This window comes from Phoenix dactylifera, chromosome 3 (genome assembly GCF_051530095.1).
Source record: "Phoenix dactylifera cultivar Ajwa chromosome 3, Ajwa_hap1_PhDact_Kaust_v1.1, whole genome shotgun sequence".
Taxonomy (NCBI): domain Eukaryota; kingdom Viridiplantae; phylum Streptophyta; class Magnoliopsida; order Arecales; family Arecaceae; genus Phoenix; species Phoenix dactylifera.
The window spans coordinates 51,787,645-51,810,258 of record NC_143192.1 but is presented as its reverse complement, the minus strand read 5'-3'; the positions used below and the strand labels follow the sequence as shown (position 1 = coordinate 51,810,258).

Sequence of the window (22,614 nt, the reverse complement as noted above, 5' to 3'; positions counted from 1 at the left end):
CATCAAATATGATATAAATTATTGGGATATTTATTGTCAAAAAATCATATAATTTGGAGACTATAGTATATACATTGCTTATGCATCTAATCATAACAAATGGATAAGTTATATAATACAAAAAATACATATTTTTAAGTACTAGATACATAACTAAGAATCCTCAATCACCATTTTTTAACATCTAACCATTTAGAAATAGAAGACCATATCCAAGGACTCGAATCATCGATCAGACTCTCGGTTATCCGATGTAGACCTATTGTATTTGGACTGTTGTGGGGATGTCCATATATTAGTTCTACTCATATATATATATATATATATACGTATATACATTCATAGGTATATACATATATATATATATATATGTATGCATGTAGAGTAGCTAATATATGGGCATTCACACAAAAATCTAAATAAGATTCTTTATTCGATGACCAGGGGTCTGCACTAATTATCTAAGATGTTGGATGTAATTTATAATTTCTAATTAAGAAATACAATATTCAAATTTAATATGGATTCTTACTTTTCCAATTTAATATGTATCCTAGTGATTATTAATCTAAAAAGGGGACAGACTAGATCTTTTCCATTGAAATTGTTTTCCTGTGATCTAACACACGCATGAAACACATAACCTTGGGAAAACCACGTGATTCACAGCTCCCAATATTTGTTTTTTTAAGAAAAACATGCCTCGGATCTCTCACGTAATAGTTTTGGGTGGTTTGGATACGTGGGATTAGTCCCCGTACATCTCTCTTCCCTCCGTTTTACTCTCTCCTCTCCTCCTCTCCTGTAGGAAACAACTAACTCAAACGTTTTTTTTTATCTTCTCAACAAATGACCTCTTTTTTTCCTAAAATAACGACAAAGCAAACCCACATATTTGGGCATTGGTGAAAAATTGCCTACAGTGCTCTAGATCTTATTATTTTCTGATTTTATTAGATATATTCATACTCAAACTGTATGAATCATCCGCTTTAGCAAAAAAAATAAAAAAATTGCTCTTAAATTGAACTTTTGCTTATTTTCTTGCTTTCTTTTGATTCATACTTGTTTTCTATTTTTGGTGAAATGGAGCCTTCAATGATTCATATTTTATTTTTTTGGGTAAATTACTTTATTTAGTATTTCAAATTGTCATGATTGTTTGTTTTTTTTTTAAAGAAAAAAAAGTAAAGCATTATCCTTTGAAATTAAAATATGTAAACACTCAGTACTCCTACTCGACGCCATGTAGATACTATTAATTTTTTTTTTATTATTTGAGTTATTGCAGTAACATTGCTATCTTAAGAAACTTAGTGATATAATTCTGATGGATTTTATAAATCATATCCAACGAGTTAGAATTTATTTTGCAAAAATTTTATCTCTATATTTACCAGTGTATCCGCGGGTATATCCGTGACTTTTTAACTTCGTTGCCGCTCGGTCCTTGTGCAATTAATTTCTGGACGGATTGTAGCCTCTGGCTGGCGTTTGCATTTGCTTGGCCTTAGCCTAGTTATTGCTTTTGCTGACAACTTTTCCTTTCTTTTAATTTACTTGATAGGTTGAAGCAGACCTCTCTCGCCAATCCATTGAAGGCTCTATCTTCCTGAGTGCTCCGATGCCCACCCACAGCTATTTACGTGCAAGATTTTATGCAGACACTGAAGGGCCTGCACTATGCTAAACTTAGATGTGATGTATGAGTGCCAGTGACCTTCTATGAGGGGAACCATCCGTACATGAAAAAAAAAAAACAAAAAATAGGAGCAATAAGCTCTTTTTTATAGCCATGCAGTTTGCCTTTCCTTTCATATGCGCCCAAGATGCTCACATGCTCATTAGTGATTAGTTTAATCCATAATTTTTAGCCTCTGTTTGGAGAAGCTATTGGAAGTAAAGCATTTGGAAGTAGAGCTTTTATAAAAAACTATTTGCTGTTTGGTAACTACATTTTTAAAATGCTGGGGTACTTTAACATGTTTGGTAAATAAACTGAGAAAGTACTTTTGTGACACAAAATGACCATAAATGACATTATTAGTATTATACAACAGAGCATAATAAAATATAATATATATTAATATATAAATATATAATATAGTATAATATTAATGTAATGTAATATAATATTATTATAATATAGTCATATAACATTGTATATTATAGAATAATTTAATATAATATTAAATTATTTAACATAATATATTGTAATGTAATATAATATTATATTAATAATATAATACAATAATAAATATATAAAATATTATTATTATTAGAATAAATTAATTTTTCACTCTTCAGATGACCATTTATCTCTCTAACAAATTTTCTAACTGGATAATAAAATTAATTAAATAATTACTAATATTTATTTTTATTTATTTATTTATTTATATCAGATTATTTGTCACTCGCTCATTTATTTATTATTTTATTTCATTGAAATATATTTATTTATTTATTTATTCATTCATTTATATACGTATTTATTTATACATTTATTTATTTATTTCTTTTCTTTCCTTTTTCTTTCCTTTTCTCTTTTTTTTCTTTTTTTTCTTTCCTTTTCTTTTTTTTCTTTTCTTTTCTTTTTTCTTCTCATCTTCTCATTCCTCTCTTCCCTTCTTCTCATTTCTTCTCCTCCCGCGAGGCTGGTGGCGCCGGAGGGGGCCCAGGCCGCGAGAGGGGGCCCCGAGAGGAAGCCGAGGCAGCTCGCCCACCACCACCGCAGGCAGACATTGCCATCCCACAACTCCACCGCCATGGGGGCTTCGCTGCGGCTGGAACGCCGCGGCCGGGTTATGCGGAAGGGAGCTGAGACGGCTCACCCCATAGCCCCCTAGTCCTGCGGTTGGTACGCTGCAATCCCGCGGCTGGCAGAGGCCCGGCCACCCCACAGCTGAGCCCGGCCGCTCCACGGGTCAGCCGCGCGCCACAAGTAGCGCCGCGACGACCTGCGGAGGGGTCGCCGGCGACGGGTGGTGGCCGGCGTGGTGGGCCCTAGTGTTGGGCAACGGGCCGTGCCGGGCCGGCCCGGCCCGGGCCGTGCCGGGCCGGCCCGGCCCAGGCCCGCCGGGCCAAAGGACTAAACGGGCCGTGCCTGGCCCGGCCCGCTTATGAAGCGGGCCGTGCCTGGCACGGCCCGTCCAGCACGGAACGCCAGCCCGGCCCGGCCCCAGGCCCGTCTATTGGCGGGCCGGGCCGGGCACGGCACGCCACGGGCCGTGCCAGGCACGGCCCGGAACGGGCGCAAACGGGCCCTGCCAGGCACGGCCCGCAACGGCTCCGGCACGGCCCGTCTGGAGAGGGGGAGGAAAATAGCCGTTTGCAACGGCTATTTTCGGGAAAAAGTCCATTTTACCCCTTCCAACAGTCCAATAACGGCTGAATTGAGGGGTATTTTGGGAAAAAAATTTTGGGCTTCTATAAATAGCCCATTCCTCCCTCATTCTCACCACACCAAACCTCTCATTCTCTCCTTCTTTACTGCTATTATTTCTCTCTTCTAAAGTGCTCTTCTAGCAATTTAATTTTTAGTTTGTTCAAGTGCTATACAAGAGGAGGTTCCTGTTGAGAAGAGAAGGTCACTTCTGTTGAGAGCACAAGAGGAAGCTCGGAATCTCGGCTCTGCCTCTGCCCTCCGACCCTCTACTCAATTCCTCCTTGCGGTTAGTTTTTATTTTTTGAATTAATCATAGATATGTCATCTTTTGAGGAAAGTCAGTTTGGCATTCCTGTTTCTGAGGGAGAAGAAACTAATCCCCAACCCTATGTTCCTAGTTCCTCTAGAACTGGTGAACCGAGTGAAGATCAAACCTCTTCTCGTAAGAGGACTAGTGCTGTATGGAATGAATTTGATAGAGTTATGGTTGATGGAGTCTGGAAAGCTAGATGTAAAAAATGTGCCAAACTTTATAGTTGTAGTAGTAGTGGGGGAACAGGACATTTAAAAAGACATCAAGAGAGTCATAGGATGCATGATTCTCATGCTCAAACTCAAAGTACCCTTAATATACAAGGGGGATTACTTGTAGGTAATTTTGCATATAATCATGAAAATCAAAGAAAAGCACTTGTAAAATGGATAGTTAAGGATGAATTACCTTTTAATTTATGTGAATCTTTTAATTTTGAAGAATATGTTCAATTAAACCTACAACCTGCTTACAAAAGAACTAGTAGGCGTACATTTAGAAGAGTAGCTATGACCAACTTTTTAGCAATGAAACAAAATTTAATTGAAACACTTTCTACTTTAAATGTAAAAATTTCATTAACTTCTGATATTTGGTCAGCATCTGTAGGTAGTAATTGTTTTATTGCCATTACTGCTCATTATATTGATAATGATTGGCAATTAAATAAACGTATTCTTGCTTTTCGTGCTTTTGATTTTCCACATTCTGGGCAACAAATTTCAAATATTATTTATCAAACTGCATGTTCATATAATATTAATGATAAAATTATGTTTATTACTTTTGATAATGCATCTAATAATAATTCTGCTGTTGCATTATTAAAAGACTCATTGCATCCCATATTAGATGGAAATTTACTGCATATTAGATGTGCATGTCATATCTTAAATCTTTCTGTTCAAGCTGGCATGGGCATGATTCAAGATGTGATTTCAAAAATTAGAAATGCAGTTTCTTTTATTCATGCTTCAAGATCAAGACTTCAAGAATTTAAGGAATTATGCATAAATCATGGTAAACGTTTTAAAAAATTTAAACTTGATGTAATTACTCGTTGGAACTCCACATATAGCATGATACATGATGCATACCCATATAAAAACTTATTAAGTGCATATATTAATGATCGTGGATTAGGCTTTACATTGTCTGAAACTGATTGGAATAAAGAAAAAATTTTGGAAGATTTTTTGCTTAGTTTTTATAATGCTACCAATGTTCTTTCTGGTATTTATTACCCTACTTCATGTTCATTTTTACAACAAGCATATATAATTAGTCAAAAATTTGCAGAACATAGATATGATGATGTTTTAATGCCTATTATTGACCTAATGGAATCTAAATGGAATGAGTATTGGGACAAGATATGTCCTATGCATAACTTAGCTGCTGTATTTGATCCTAAAGTTAAATTAAATGGCGTGCTAATTTTACTTGATCCATATTCTGAAAATATGAATCAAGATTCTGAATCTGCTAAAGATGAGGTAAAACAACTTCTTTATGATATTTATGCTATATATGATGAAAAAATTCGTGGATCTAGAACACAAATACAAACCTCTATTTCTTCTTCTAGTAGTTCTCGTTCGTCATCTATTTTTTCATTCATTGCACAGAGAAGACACACACATGCTTCAAGTTCCTCTTCATCTTCTTCATCTTTAAGTAGTGAACTAGAATTTTATTTATGAAATGATCTTCAGTCTGCATATGATGAAAATCAAATAGAGAATCTAGATGTATTATCTTGGTGGAAGAGTGTTAGAAATCAATATCCTGTTATGTCTGCAATTGCACGCGATATTTTAGCTGTGCCGATGTCCACGGTAGCATCGGAATCCGCTTTTAGTGCAGGTCGGCGTGTTCTTGACGAAAAGAGAAGTAGGATGACGGGCGAAACGGTGGAGATGCTTCTCTGCTTCAAGGATTGGTTGGATGCTGAGGCAAGACTTCAAGATAAAGGTGGACATAATACAACATCCTCTGATGATGATGATACAAACACTACTGAAGACTGAAGACTGAAGACTGAAGAGTGAATACTGATTCACTGAATCACTGATGATTAGTAAGATTTCTTAATTTTTTATAATTGTACATTTTTATTGTATTCTGGAGGTCAGACCAAGTCCAAACCTCGGCCCTTTCTTAGTTTCTTATTGTATTCTAGAGGTCAGACCAAGGTCCAAACCTCCCTTCATGTACCATTTTGATTTAAATTAATAAACTGGTAGGGGTCTATGCCAAACCCCCCCACCATTAAGGTGGCTTTATATTCATAAATCCTTAGTTTTCAATATTTATTAATTTTTTTAGAAAATTTATGAAGCATTAATTTTTATCGGGCCGGGCCGGGGCCGGGCCCGGACCGTGCCAGGCTCGCGGGCCAGCCCGGCCCAGGCCCTTATGGGTCGTGCCGGGCTGGCCCGCGGGCCGTGCCGTGCTTGGCCCGCGGGCCTAGAGCGGGCCGTGCCGGCCCAGGCCCGAAGCGGGCCGTGTCGGGCTCGGCCCGCGGGCCAGTACTCTGTGACCCAGCACGGCCCTCTCAAATGGGCCGTGCCAGGCACGGCCCGGCACTGTAGCTTCGTGCCGGGCCGTGCCGGGCCGTGGGCGGCCCGGCCCAGTGCCCAACTCTAGGTGGCTGCCACCGTGGGCAACCACAGGCTGCCGCAAAAAAAAAAAAGGAACATGGGAATGGCACTGAGAGGAAGAAGAAGATAGAGAGGGAGAGAGAGAGAGGGCGGATGAGAGAAAGAGGCAGAGAGATGGAGGGTTTTGAGAGAAAAAAGAAACTTTTAAATGAAGATATTTTGGTAAAAAAATAGCTTTCCGAAAAAGCTAAAACCAGATTTTTCGAAAGGTTCCAAAATGAGGTTTCTCCCCAAGAGCTGTTTTTAGCTTTCTGAAAAAGCTAAAACAGCTCTCCGAAATTTTTACCAAACATTTTTTTTTCGTCCAAAAATACTTTTAGAGGACCAGAAAATGCTTTTTGGCCCCTCAAAAGCTCCCCAAACGGGCCTTTAGTCTTCTCTCCAAAGAAAACCAGAATTGTATGGCTGACTGGGTAGCCTTCTATGTAGCTCACCACTCAGGAGGCTTCACTTAGGTAGACCATAGGCAGGTGCCAAAGTCTATGTAGCATTTTACTTTATGATTTTGTTGACCACTTTCATACCCGTTACATGTGAGCCCCTATTATACCCAAAAAAATAAAAAATAAAAAATCAGTGTTTTTCTTGCTCACTGTAGCATCTAATAGGCCTCCTCTTGGAGGCCTCATGAGTAGGGCTGGAAGTGGGCTCGGGCCGGCCCGAAGCCCATCGGGTCGGGCCGCCTGCGGGCCGGGCTATGGGCTAGGCCCAATGAATGTCGGGCCGGGCTCGGGCTGCAAACTTAAGCCCAATTTTATTTCGGGCCGGGCTCGAGTTTCCCATTGGCCCGGCCCGGGCCCGGACCAAGCCCGAGCCCAATGCCAGCCCGAACCAAGCCCAACATCACGGCCCGAATTCAATTTGGGAATTAAAGACTTAAGCAGTGAAGCTTGGCTGGCTGCCTAGCTGGCTGCTTGGGTAACCCGTAATCGATTTAGGGCTTGCAGAGGGCTAGGGTCCGTCGTCGTCGACCGGGTCCGTCGTCGTCGTCGTCTAGGGTCCGGTGGAGGCTCGTCGTCGTCGTCGTCTAGGGTCCGGTGGAGGCGTTGTCGGCTCGTCGTCGTTGGCTCGTCGAGTGCAGAGGCGAGACGAGAGCGGGGGAGGCTCGTCGGCGGCGGCTCGTCGAGTGCTAGGGTTTCTCCGCTCGTCGTCGTCGGCTCGTCGTCGTCGGCTCTCAGGTTAGAGTCCCTACTTCTGATTTTGCTGTTTTCCTGGGATGATTAGCAGATTTCTCACCCTTCACCGTCACCGATGCCCAACCTCCCACCTCCTGCTCCGGTTTAGGACTTTCCGAATCGCGATTTGCAGAGGGCCAGAGCTCGTCGACCGTCATCGTCGTCGTCTAGGGTCCGGTGGAGGCATCGTCGGCTCGTCATCGTCGGCTCGTCGAGTGCAGAGGGGAGACGAGAGCGGGGGAGGCTCGTCGGCGGCGGCTCGTCGAGTGCTAGGGTTTCTCCGCTCGTCGTCGTTGGCTCGTCGTCGTCGGCTCTCAGGTTATTCTACTCCCCCTACTTCTGAGTGCTAGGTTACCTCCCACCTCCTGCTCCGGCCGTCCTTAAATCCACTTATTTTGAGCCTCTGCTTTCAAGAACTCAAGTTTGCTTAAAGATTATTTATAATAGCCTAGGCTTCTTGAAGAAAATTCCAACTACAAGCAGTATCACAGAATTGTCACCAAAATCTTTCTTCAGCTGAACTATGCCATGATTTTATAGTTTTACAAGCTTAACTTGCAGAAGGGTTTAGAATGTGTTATATCCACATATGTACAAAATTGGACATACCATACTGACCATCTGACTGCATATCATATTGTTCATGGGCAGCGCCTATCGTGGCCCTCTGTTACCCAGGATTTATCTTTTGGTGATGTTCGATGGACTTGTATTTAATTAGGTAACACCATATGTAGAGATATGTGCGCATCTTAGACATCCTTAAAACTCTTAAGATGAATAGCCTCCTCTAGAAACGGGCTCGTCATCGGGTTGGCCCAAACGGGCTCGGGCCCCGGCCCGAAGCCCGAAAAAAAATTTCGGGCCCCGGCCCTTTAAAATTGTTCGGGCCCCGGCCCGGCCCGAAGCCCGGAAAAAATTTCGGGCCGGGCTTGGGTAGGGGTTTGGCCCGGCCCGGCAAGCCCGGCCCACTTCCAGCCCTACTCATGAGAGAGCGGCAGAGCTTGAGAGTTACCTCTCTCTATGTGGATGTATCTTCCGGATTCTTGAGAAGGTTTCGGTATACATTTGAGGTCACCCCGGTCAAGCTCATCCGACTAACGGCCCGAACCATCAATCCTTGTCTTCTTTAGTCTGATGGACCCCAGCGTCCCGTCCCTTTCAAAAAGATCACTGTTATTAAGCGTGGTTTTCATGTGATGTATAGTAGCTCAGCCCGAGAGATCAGTACATAGCCATATGTCTCTGCTGGTTGATGCGACTAGCAACGGGCATTGGATGGATGATTGGGATTGAATCCATGATCACGAGTTTAACAGGAGATTTCTTTTTTTTTTCTTCATGCTAATCCAATTGTGCCTCCGCGAGATAAGCTTCAGAAACATACTCCTTTAATGAAGAGAGGTGGCTGGTCCTCCTCTGCAGAGAACAAAAGATGAAAGAAGTGAGAAGCGATATCAAGAAAGATGGTTGGGTTCATACTTTATAAAGCGGTTCATTAAATGCAGCCCGTTGTCCTTGTGTGTGTGCGTGTGGATGCGTGCATGCATGCATGTGCCTGACCGTGCGTGAGAGTAAATGCAGTATCACTCCTTCCATCTGATACAACTCAACTGTTACACTTCAATAGCAGGCCATTTTGGGGTTTTTATTGGGGGGCGGGGTTATATTAATAGTAGTTTTTATTTTTTAATCTTAGGTATATGAAATTGCACAAAATGCATAGTTTTCATGTATTTATACGGCAACGACTAAATAGCCATTAATGAAATATTAAGCGGTCTTGGATTTGGCAGGTCTAGCCCATCTGATCACAGAACCCCTATCATTTGTCCAAATAAAATTTCAGCATATATTCGGGCTTGATTAAAAATTATGAATCTGATCGCATGCTATGAATTTCAGAATTAAAATTATATCAGTATTCATGTTCATTTTCCAATCTATATGATAATCTGCAGATTAACGCTTATTAGCATCCACAGTTTTTCTGAGGGAGCCTGAATGCCGGAGTTATTTTCGACAATATATAGATGATGACTGCATTGCATATAATCTATATCCAACTGAATGAGATTGTCCCAAAAAAAAATTCAACTGAATCTAGGCTTCTTATGCCTACCTTTTTCCCCAGAAAATTTTGACGATAGTGGTTGAAGCGCCACCTTTTCAGAGTTGTGTATCGAAGTCCTCTTAACCTCTCATGCTCGGATGTAAAACATCAAAAAAGATCCTGTGACAGCCAAAAAAAAACATAGCAACTCTTTAAAATTCTAGTCTTACATTCCCATTAATCAACAAGATATTGCACATAATGAGTTTTAGAATAGATACTCGTAATGACTGATGTAATTTCACATAACGAACGCAACCAGAAAATCACCTGTCACAGCTACTTCTTATGCTTGCCATGTTTGCCAAGAGGGATGGCACTGCCATGATCAAATTCTGGCTTTAATTAGCATGCAACATGATAGGTCTAATGCATTACGTGCAATTCCTCCCAATTGTTTTATTCTTTTGTAGAAAAAAACCTCTAGTTTTCCATATCAGGAAGGACAGATGCTACTTTTTTGAAGCAAAAAGAATAAAAGCTATAACTTGATTATAAGAAATCAATTTCCATATCATTTCCCTGGTCACAGGAAAAGGAATTGATACGATAATCTGATGTTTCTAGTCTTGCCCCTGCTTTATCTGAAACTAGCTATATACAAACATCATGGTCGTTCATCAAATTCATGTATACCAAACCCATAGTACAAATAATAGAACCTCAAAGAAAACATTAAACTGTAAAATCTATTTATGTAAACATACAAAATCCGTACCAATGATTTGTAAATACGATGAGCCACCATGATATGATGTGGTCAGCAGCTCTCAACGGGAACTGACAAGGAAGGGATGTTGGCAGACTCCACATTCTATTGTTTCAGAACCAGATGGAGGGGCTTGAACCTGCAAAAAGGGAGGCACTTGCTCAAAACAATTACCTAAACCACCATGCCTTCTGTGTCTACAGGCTCGCCCCTATCTTTGCATTCAGATGTATATACAGACCTGCAGAATGACCGTGCATGTGGGGTATGCAACTTCCCTCATCCTCCTTCCGGACCCATCGGATGACTTTGAACCTTTGAAAGTAATAACGACCAAGAAGGGTGAAGTATAGACTGGATAAGGTTAATGTGATACACATAAGATAACCAGCAAAAATTAGGGGTACATACCTGCTGATGCCATACGACTTTTGTCCAGCTCCTCCTGTCAAAAGCAACAAATTAGCTCCAAGATAATAGCAGACGAGTGATGTTATGCTGGCATTCTCAAATTTATGGGTTGCCAACTTTTGAAGCTTAAGAACTTTGTAAGCTACTATAATTTAAGGTTGATTATAAAAAACCTGTTATTGAAAAGACATCACTTGTTTGATAGTCTAGTCGGACTGAAAAATCAACAATTGAGTATGATGACTTCAGAACAATAGGTCCTTGTAAGGTAGATATGTGGATACTAGAGCTGTTCAATACATGTTTAAAGCCATGATTTGTGCTCCCAAACAGCTTGGAAATGACTGGAGAATGGAGATAGGAAATGAAGGACTTGGGTGGTCCACAATTTCAAGATATCTGCGATACAAGAAAATGCCTTCTATATAGGTTGCCGTCTCAGAAAACTAGAGTTGTAGGATCAATGGAGTTCTCAATAGGCTGAAATCGGTTTGGATGTTAGCATATCCATATCCATATCTGTTTTATTTGATGAATACAGATACAGATAAGGATATTAGTCGGATGTAAAAATTTATATCCATATTTGTTTTAAATGGATGCAGGATACAAATCGAAAACCGAAAGTATGGATATCAATATGGATATAAATAGGATAATTAAACTTTATGACCACAGAATTAAAGATATTACTAAGTGGATGATTAATCAAGTTAATAGCATGTTAATGTAGTCATTTATTTTTCTTAAATGTTCATAAGTGCCATATAAAATTAAATAAGGTTATAAATAAAATCGAATATTCGAACACGGATCGGATAGTTATCTATTCATATCTATATCCATTTTTCTTTGACGGATATGGATATTAGTCGGATGCTCAAATTTCTATCCATATTCGGATAAATTTGGATACGAAAATGGATCGGGATGGACATTATCCGATCCACTTTCAGCCCTAGTTCTCAATCATGCTTGCTTGCTCTGTCTCGTCTTAGCCAATTTTCAGCTATGGGAGATGGTAGCCAGCATCCTTTTAGTCATCAAGTTCTACAGAAGTGCTAATCTCAAGAAACTATCATCAACTTATCAAGTCATCCACGTTCACTCTTGCATATGTACATGCAAAGACCACGTTTTCAAATATAGCAGAAGTGCTAGTACAAGAAAATTAGTGTAGGTCCAGGGATATTGGAACATTGGCATTATGAAACAGTAGAAAAAAAGGAAAAGAGTGACCTAGTTAAAATAGACAAGAGAAACAGCCTTCGAAAGAACTCTGATTCTCTTTCCTTTTTCATTTTCTGGGTATCTCTTATGGTCTGCCTCTAAAACACCAATTCAATATCTATATGCAGAAGTGCCCCAGTTGGACTCTGTCCAGAACCAATTGGAAAGGCTTGGAGACCAACTTCACGCAGCTGGCCTCCAAAGCCTAAAGCCTTAAAGATGCAGGGGAGGGGGAGGGGGGTGGTTGGCGTAGGGGGTTCCATGGCTGACAAAAGGGAAAAACATGACAAAAAATAGAAAATTGCGGATAACTTGTTTACCTTTTTTTGTTACGATGGGTGTCAGATAGATATTAGCATCCTTTCTCATCTTGACTGTGAAAGAAAAGATAAGTTCAATCAGGACTGCCATTAAACATTTTTTCAAAAAATTCTGTGCCCTGCACAAGTCAAGATCTAGTCCTACCAAATGCAAAAGCCCTCACACCAAACCAGAATGGAAGGCTTTTGAGGCGATGATGCTGCATCATGGGGGGAGGGGGGAGGGGGAGCGGGCGAGCTCTGCATGTTCACTGTCCTCATTTTTTACATACTGGTCTACAATCTTTTTATGTGTTTACCCAGCCTAAGCTGCTTACAATCTCTAAAAATAAGTCTCTAAAAATATAAAGGGACAGATTGTTACAACTTCTGGATACATGTTGACTAAACTTCTCAGATGACCACAAGAAGAGAAATAAGTTGTCATCCTACATATAACTGAGCAAATTTGCAGTAAATTGTAGCATTATGCCTCACTATTTTCAAACTGCTGTCAGGTGAACATTTTCATCACTTGTTTCAGCAGTATCAAACAACATTACAATTTATTTCTTTACTATTTAACATTTCAAGATCCACCATGAATGGGAAGCTAAATAGCTCAACCAATTTATCTATCAATTCTTACTACTTAGAATTGCATTCCCCTCAAAAATCTTTACTAATGCACAAGAGTTGCTATATTGAAATTTAATGAAATTATTAAGTGATGCAAGATAGTTATAAAGCTTGATCTGCTGTCTATTTTTTGTAACTTGGAAGGCAAGAACATGCTCCTATATCTAGAGCTGCATAACTGAAATTTTAGCAATTAAAATGTATATATCTGTGACAAGTTTTCATTAATGAAAAAGAGTAGTCTACTCAAATTAGAGAACCTAGTCCAGAAAGAACCAAAAACAACCGCCAAAGCCTTTTAAAAGTTCAGTACATGAGATAGTCACGGACAAATGCTTAAAAACAATTTACTTGGTAAGGTGATGTTCAACATTAATAATATTACATGATTCAGCCACTAATAATATCCAATTTAGAAAAGTGGCAGCTTGTGCAAAAAAAAAATGTAATTATATTATGAAAGACATCAAGGTCAGACAACAGAGACAGTTTAAATAACTAAAATTATGGAATAAAACTAATATTATTTCAGCAATTTGCAGACACACCTGAAGTTTCCTAGCAAGATTTTCATGGCTTTGCACTCCAGAAGATCTGCTAATTGTTTCTTTTGCAATGCTCAGTCTTCGAGTTACTTCTGCCTGTAAAGAGCAGAGGAGAAAGCTTTATATTATCAGTCAAAAAATAATAAAAAAAAAACTTTCTAGCAAATACTTTCATATCACATTAGCATGTCATCTGATCAGGTTTGCCGGGGTTTGCTACCGATCTTTTTGTTCATATTAGAAATTTTTTAATGTCAAGAGAAGTACATCAGTACTTTAGGTTTAGCTCCCATGTATTTTTTTTTTTAAAAAAGAATCAGATACACATGTATACAAATACAGAGATATACATACACACAAAAAGTCTAATAATTTTTACAAAATAAATGTGTTTATTTATGTCTGTTTCCGTATACACACATGTACATGCATGTCATTATGGCCCTGTTTGGACATTGGAGGAAGATGTTATCTATGCGATAAGATCTTCCTGGCAAGCCTTTTGTTTTAAAATTATGGCAGCAAGGAGTGGTTTAAAGAGATGGGGCAGACAGCAGCACAAGTAATCCCCATTTTCAGGATAAGGTAAATCACCTCTGAAATTGAATTGACTATCCTTGAAAATTGGGCTTAGCTGCATTGCAGCTGCCCCTGATCAATCCAAACTGCATCCCTTCCATCGTAGTGTTAAAAGAGAAAACCTGCTGGGAAGATCTTACCATTAGATAATATCTTCCCAACATCCAAACAGGCCCTATGTGTGCACATAATGCAAAGCATTTACCCGTCGCCTGCTTCATCTGGTTTATCTTTAGTGAAAACTAATATATCTCATTTCACATGAGCATCTAAAATGTTCTCTCATACGCTATAGATAAGATCAAATCTCTAGCAAGCTAGGGCACCAAAGAAGCAACATAGTCTCAACCATCTGAGCTAATCCAACAATAATATGCATTATAACTTCTATTATATTTTATTAATGAGTTTCATCTGGAGTCTATAAACTAAAATATCTTTTGAATAAATATATCTCTTAAGAAGTGGTTTTTTTGTGTGTTAACTGAGTAGTTATACAGCTTGTTCAAAAGGTATTATTCAAGCCATGTTGAACATTTAGCTTATAAATATAATACAAAACCTAGTAATTCACATGAGGTACATGAACTAAACGATCTTATATGAACTAAACCTAGTCATTCGGTGACTTCTATAGTAAGGTGCCCAGGGAATTGCCTAGATGACAGATCTTCTATAGTTTTTGCATATTACACCAATTATTTTATCAATATTATATACAAAACCTTATCATTTTTTACAAATCGACCCAGAAAATATCAACCTTAATTGCAAACAGCCTCTATTAGCCTTCTGTCATCTCAATAAAACAATAGTCTCTAGTTTAATTATCCAGAGGTGGTAAATGATTATTTTAATCCAGGTTACTCTCAACTAGGGTCCCCACAAACTAGTTATCTAATCCCAATCTCTTGGGTTAGTCAAGGCCCATAAAGAAACTTTCATGTTCTTCCCACTCTAGCCTCGATCCCAAAAACTCTCCTATCTCCTCACTCCTCTCAAAGGGCAATGGCTTTGAGAAGCTGACCACCTGCTTCATTGACAACAGCCCTGTCCTCTATCACAACTACCGCATTGTCACTGCAATAATGTTGGAGCCTCTCAGCAACAAGGGCTTGGGCACTTCTACTATATCCACTGCTCCAGTTCTTCTAAGGTCCACCATTCCATGAAGATCACCACCTTCTGCTCCATCTTCAGCGCTACCATCAACGCCAAACCCACCACCCACTCTCCACCACTACCCTCTGTTGGTAATATTGCCGCCAAAATCCAAGACATGTTTTTATATTTTATGCCAACCCCCATATATATCTCTCCAGACCCTTTCCAACAAGCTCTCAAGCACTTTTTTCGTGGCAATTCATGGCTCCTAAAGGTAACACTTGATAATGGACAATCTCCACTTTTCTGTTTCTTAATTGATGCTCTGGTTTGTGAGAAAGATGTCATTTGGGGCTTTGCTCTGTTTTGGTCTTGGCTTTGCATTTCTTCACAACTAGATGTGCTAGCGACCAAGAACCATCAAAAGATTGGCTTCATGGGGAGAAGAAAGTGATAGCAAAGTTTCAATATTTGCTAATTTTTTGTGACTAAAGATGGGTTTTTCTGGGCTGGCTTTTGATCTACAGATGGGAGTGTGGGGTTAGGTAACACCAATGATATGACTTGGGAATGAAGAAAATAGTCAGCCATGGATGAGGCCTCTTCTAAACATGAATTTGTTCATTTCGTGCAGGGTTCGTGGTGACCCCAACAAGAGCAAATGTGATATGTATTGCCTGGATTGCATAGGGTGAGATCTCTGTTCCTGCTGCCTCGTCAACAAAAAGGACCATCATGTGGTTCAGGTGTTCATTGTTATTTTTCTAATAGAAATCTATGGAAAAAAGTCAAGAAAAGAGTGGATTCTGTTTGATTTTTGGATTGATTTTATGTTCTTTTTTTTCGATTTGGGGCTTGTTGTACCACAACATGATCAAGGTGTCAGAGGTGTCAAAGGGAAAGGTTAGGAAGGCGACAATGCAGCAAGGGAGAAAACCATCATGATAGGAGTGTGATATGGGTAATCTCGTCCCCTAAGTTAGGATAGTCCCACCAAATACTTAAGAAAACGACTTTGTCCACTAATCTGTTAGAATAAACCTAACCCAAGGTGTTCGCTGCAAAAAACAAAATTTTTCGGGCCAATTTGCAAATAGTGATATTGTTTTATATGCAATATCCAAAAGATTGGTATGATATGCAAAATACCTGATTTTATAAATTAAAATATCTTTAAAAAGTTTTTTTGTTTGTGTGTGTTAATTGAGCCGTTATGCAGCATGTTCACAAGTTATTATTCAAGGAATGTTAAACATTTAGTTCATAAACTAGTATATAACTCGTGCAATGCGCAAGGTATAATTTTCTCCTTTTTTATCCATTTTGAAATGCATTATAGCAATATAACAAATTATAGAAAATAAAAAAATAATATCAAATTTCTATTGCATATTACTTTTATTACAATTGTGCTAAGGTTTAATTTTGTAATATTATTAAAGATTGAATGTAACCAATAAATGAAAACAACAATGAGACATGATGGAGAAAAAAGAATACGATTCATCTAGAATTGAAAAAAATAAAGATTTAATGAAAACAACAAAGTGACAAAATTGAAAAAAAAAAATCCAATCATTTAGAATGCAAGATTAAATATTGAATGAAATAATAAATGAAAACAATGAAGAGACGCAATGGAGAAAAAAGAATGCAATTCATCTGGAACTGAATTCAATGCGAGTAGGATTGTATTGATGTAGTGAACCAAGACTTAGACACTGAATGGTATAACTCCGCAAATTCCAAGCCAAGCAATCAGAAAAATCAATAATTTCTCAATTGCTTGAACAGAAATTCGACTAGATATGGCTACAAACTTTAACAACGGCTGAGCAGAAGCTCCCACAATTAATATCAGTGTTCCCACAGAGAGCAAAGAACTCTGCATAAGCTGAGCTTCCATTTTATATATATATATATATATGATAGATATAATACAAATCCTAGTAATTTACATAAGGCATATGAACTAAAGGATGATTGAGTGAGTTCTATAGTAAGCTGCCTAGGCAATTGCCTAGCCAATAAGCTGTGTCTCTTTCCTGATTTGACGATCACGAAGGTCATTGCTTTCTATTATTAGCAACACTTTTTCTTCTTGAACCATTATTCTCGCACCACTTATTTCCTTCAAGTAATCTATCTTATGCCAAGCAAAAAATCAAACACATATTCAATAACAAAGTGAAAATTAGAAACATACCAATAAATATGGAGAAGATCATCTACCCTTAAGGGTAGGACTATGGGGTGGAAACTACATAATTGCATGATAAAATGTCTATGTCTATGGATGATCTGTCAACAAATCATGGCAAACTCTATCAGTTTTATTCTACCTAATATTGTAGTATGTTGACTGTAAATAGATCGAACCACATATAGAAAATAGAAAGGAAGGCATATCCTTCTGAAAAGGAGTAGCATGCAATAATCCCATTATTTTAGAAAGACTTCAAGTCATCTGATATGACCAAAGCAGAAGTTAAGAGTACAAAACCAAATAATAAAGAAGAGGCCATGCGACGTACCCAATGGTCTTTCTCCTCACTGCTAGACTTTAAAAAGTTCATCCAGTCAACAAAACCTTTCTTCTTTTCAGTTGGCTGATCAGATGGCTTGCTAGGCTTTGAAGGTCATTTGCTTCTAGTAACCCTACCATTTCCACCCATCTCTTTCAGCTGTGATTGAAGAAGATTTAAATACTAGGATTTAGTTTGATACAGTAAATCTGTAAATTCATACAAAAATGCACACATTGCTTGCATAATGAAATATATTCACTTCGAATTAAATAGAATTAATACAATAGACCGACTAAAAGGGAAACAGAGAATAAAGGGACTAATTGACATCCCAAAGACCAATAAACATAGAACAAACAGTTTAAGCATGTTACAAGAAAAACAGGAGGTATTTTATTCACATTACAGTACAGTAGGACGTGTTATTCATAATGCTAGTGGTCAGTCAATGCATTTTCAATTATCCATAGCTCACTGTTAATAGTCTCTACATCTGAATTACAAATTTTGCAACTAAAAGTTTTGATATTATGACATGGAAAAGCTGGCCTGCGAATAGCTTGCTCATTTGCCAGACTACTTCCGGGCGGAAAAAGTTTTGGCTCAAGAAGAAGAAAGTTATATCATGCTAAAAAGTACAATAGCTAGAAAGTACTCAAATAAAAGAAAAAAACCAAGCTTGTATGCCTAACCAACCGCAGCGGCCACAGTGTCAAGTATGGTATTGGTAGTATATCTGTTTGATTGCAGCCTCACGCTGTGGTTCGATGTCACCCAAGCTTTTAGCCCAGAAGGTATAAGTAGATGAATCTACTACCTGTAGAAAAAAAATATGAACACTTTACGGATATTTTAGAGAAATTAAAAAAGAAAAAGTATATAGTTCAAAATTCTGACCGAAAATCAACTTACTTCCCATCTCGTAACAGTTTCAAGTGGGTAGATTCTCAATGTTCTTTTATTGCTTGGGTCAACCATCCGACTTCCATCCAAACCAATCTATCAAATCAAATCACAAGTTCAATAAAACACTGGATTGCGGCCGGGAGCTGGCTTCCGCAACAGTTACTATTTAACTTGTGGTCAAGGACAAGTGCCTTTTTCTTCTTATTGTGAATGTCAAGAGAATTAAAAAGAAAAAAAAAAAATCTAGCTATCAAGATGATTTCAAACAAATCCTATCAACTAAAATTTCATCCCACACTTCTAGTTATGGTTTTAATGCTTAGAAAGACAGAGAATTGAGACATCAGTAGCAAGGAATCTAAGATCAAGTTCGGGTTTTTATACTCTTTTTACATTCAAACCTGGCAAAGAACATCCATAGTGCTCTGCCCTCCTCCTTCTGGCAACAGCTTGACCCGGAACTTCTGCATACTGTCTTTGACATCCTGCTGGTCCTCCGCCTTGGGCACCGCCCTCACGATCTTCCCTTTGCTTCCCACCACCTCCTCCTCCACAGAAGACAACTCCAAAGGCCTCCCATAGTCATCAAAACCCGACCAAGAAGACCCCGAGGAAGACCTCGCAGGCCCAATTCCCGGAGCACCATACGGCTGCACGCTACCGCCATCGTAGGCAAAAACTCCCTCCCCGAGCCCGTCGTCTTCTATGCCGACCCGGCCGTATCGAAACCCACTCTCCGGTCTCTTCTCAAGGAATCGCTCATCAAAGCCCGGGCCGTAGTTACTCGATCTCTCATCGAAACTCCCAACGTTAGGATGGAATCTTGGAGCGTTTTCGAGAAAAGGGTAAGGGGAGGAATCGGAGGGATTGGGGTTGGAATTGGGAGGTGCGACAACATAGGGTTGGTACGAGGATTGGTCGAGCGGAACGGGGGAGGGATTGTAGGATGGGAAGGGAGGAAGGAATTGAGGAGGGTGGGGTTGGGGAAAGGAGGGGACGGAGGGTGTGCGGTTAGGGGCGGGATAGGGGTTGTGGGAAGAGGGAGGAGAATAAGGGAAGACGGCGGAGGGGTGGGAATAAGGAGGGCCGGAGGAGAGGGTGGAATTGGAGTGCCGGAATTCGTTAGGGTTGGGGTTGGGATAGGGCCACAGGGGTGGGAATAATCGCTAGCTTGGTGCATGCCTCCGTGATTTTCTTGTTTCTTGGATTGCAGGGAAAAGGAGGTAGGGTTAGTGGGTAAAGATCTCAGAGGGCAGGCAAGAAGGGGATTTGACAGTCCAGTCTTCCGCTTCTTGTCCCGATAAAAAAAATCGCGCCTATACCCATCCGTTAGTGGCGGAAATGTCCGTATCATGTGCTCCGTTCACCGTTCGGCCGTCGGCGGCAGCTTCTGCCGTGCACGGTGAGAGACCAACGGCAAAATAAGGGTACCGTTCGATTTTTCGGAGACTCGATTCGTTCTCGGTCTGGGCCCGACCTGGCAATATGGCCAGTATATAAAAGAGCCTAATTCTTAGCCCGGCCAACACTAAAGCGAAGCGTGAATCGGGTTGGGCTCGAGCCTGCCATACCTTGGACTAACCCAGCCCATTTCTCCGCTAAAGGTGAGAGCGCATAAGGGCACGATTTCTGATGTTTTAGTGAAGGTCCCCTCCAAAGGGTCTCCATCCAAAAGTGTTTTCCTTTTCTACCAACCACCGTGATAGCCCCTAAGGCTGCAAATGGGTCGAGGTTAACTGAATTCAGACATGACCCAATCTATTTAAAAATTGAGTAATTTTGGGTTTTCGATCCTATGATCCGATCCGACCTGAATCTATAAAATTATTTAGGCCTACGGGCTGCAGCTCATATGAGTACAAATAAATTCTGAAGTCATGGATGGGTTGATTCGAACCGAATCCGATTTTTTTGGGTTGGGTCTGGATTATACATGAATTTGACCCGACCCGAATGGCACGTTGGATCAAAAATTGTAGTGGTGGACCCGACTTGATTTGATCCGATCTTCTATTGGATTGGGTCAGAATCCAAAATTAGGACTCGAATAAGAAATTGGGTTGGGTCAAGGTTCCTTATTATCTGACCCGACCCAACGCATTTGCAACCCTAATACGGCCAAAAGCTTTTTCTTAATATATATAATGGGACAGATGCTAACTAGATATAATATAGAATGACAAGCAAAGCTATTTACAAGCACATCATGTTGAGATTCTTGCTATTTACAAACAAAGCTATCGATCTCAAAAATATATATTGTAGATTAAAGTACCCTCGTGTAAAGTAAAAATAATATTATAAAAGAAATAATATTACAATTTGAGGTTTTCACTATTTAGATCAACATTCAAGAAAAGATCGATTAAAGGTAACAATACAAGTTTTCAAAAAGAGGGATATGAAAAATTTGTCCAAGGTACGCAATAAATTTGGATACATAAAGTTTGGGGGAACAAATGAAAAATTATTGAAATATTTAAACTGAGGCAAGAGTATTAGAGGCAGTAACAACAACCAATAGCGATGCCCCGAAGAAAAGAATAATAGCGTCACGAGCATGCTACTGTGAATGATTCTTGAACTAACTGTAAATAATTTATGACCAAATCAAAACAAATTTTTTGATTTGTTAGGAAATTCTTCATAGGAAATTATTTGGAGAACATCACCAAGTCAAAAATAGAGAATAACTCAAATTTTTTCAACAATTGCGAGAATTCGTGAGTGTGGCTGAAAGAATACAATGTCTAGTATGAAACTAGTCATCCCTGAGTTTGGAACAACCACACAAGGTCCATGCAAGCCATTTTGAATACCGTTGAGCTCGGCGAAACATTTCTCCGTGCAAGACGAAAGATGAATGATCATGTTTTTAATATAAAAAAAGGATTGATAGTCGCATATAAGTTATCGTTAAGTATGCAGCTTAACAAAGCATTACTAGGAACATATTTGTTTCTTAAATTTAAATGTATGTGGAAATAACATACTGTTTTCTTATATATTTGGTTCAAATTCGAAGAATATTATCAAATATTTATATTAAAATATCCCTTCTTATATTGCAGCTGGCTTTATCAATTGTTGCCTTTTGACTGAAATGCGGTCACATTAGGTCAAGTTTGAATTGCAATTTTGACATAAGTAACTACGACCTATCTAATTACCGATGGAGTGATTAGGTATTTTTCATCTTCCTAGACTAATCATAACCCTAGTAAAAGTGTTATTGTCATAATATTACTATATATCGTATGCGTGATATCAATAAAGTTCGAATTAAATCATTTGATATTTAATGTTGCAGCTCGAGTTAAGAGTAAATTTTAACCATGTGTGTGCCTCTCGAACCTATAGCAAAGAGGCTAGAATTTTCTAGCTTGCAAATCACAATTCATAAGAAACTCCTCAACCCCTCGATCTGGTAGACTTATACCATCTCCCCTCGGTTTGATTTGGATGAAGAGGATTTTATTCTTATGCACCACCAGTTTACTTGCAGAGCTCTCTAGTCCTATGTGGCAGGCAGGATTAATGCAACACATGGGGTATAATAAAAAAACTGGTAGGTTATAAATAGAATACCACATCAATATTTATTCATGCCATATCAGCAATAAAGAATACAAGGGCAATGTTAACATTTTCCACCTTAAACTTACCAATTACCGTCTCATTTCCATCATTCATGGCTTCACCCATGACTTCAGACCCTCTCCAGTTCAAAGCGAGAAGGTGAAAACTCTAGAAGGCCAGTTCAATGATCACACTATCGCGATCCTAAACAATGCGCTATTGAGCCATCACAAGTTTTATCCTAACTAGAGAATACTTACTTTCCGTCATTGCCTTTGTTCCGTTCCGTATAAGAGCTTAATTGGATGATTAGGCTAAAAATCTTATTAGATTTATAGATTATACCAGTGCAATCGGCAAAAGCATAAAATTTTAGGTTGGACTAAACGTATATTCATAAGTATCTAGAAAAAGTGGAATCTTTTTTTCTTTC

General features: G+C 39.2%; 1 pseudogene across 1 annotated transcript; it reads right to left on the bottom strand.

Moving 5' to 3' along the window:
- Window positions 1-712: 712 nt before the first annotated feature.
- Window positions 713-22,307, bottom strand: LOC103719611 (protein FREE1-like; annotated as a pseudogene). The gene is made up of 13 exons (XR_015976864.1): window positions 22,233-22,307; window positions 19,004-19,768; window positions 18,609-18,695; window positions 18,393-18,513; window positions 17,703-17,807; window positions 13,489-13,581; window positions 10,773-10,806; window positions 10,603-10,676; window positions 10,371-10,500; window positions 9,923-9,971; window positions 9,662-9,772; window positions 6,356-8,958; window positions 713-3,006 (listed from the first exon to the last, which is right to left on the bottom strand). The product of XR_015976864.1 is annotated as a protein FREE1-like (transcript).
- Window positions 22,308-22,614: the final 307 nt, after the last annotated feature.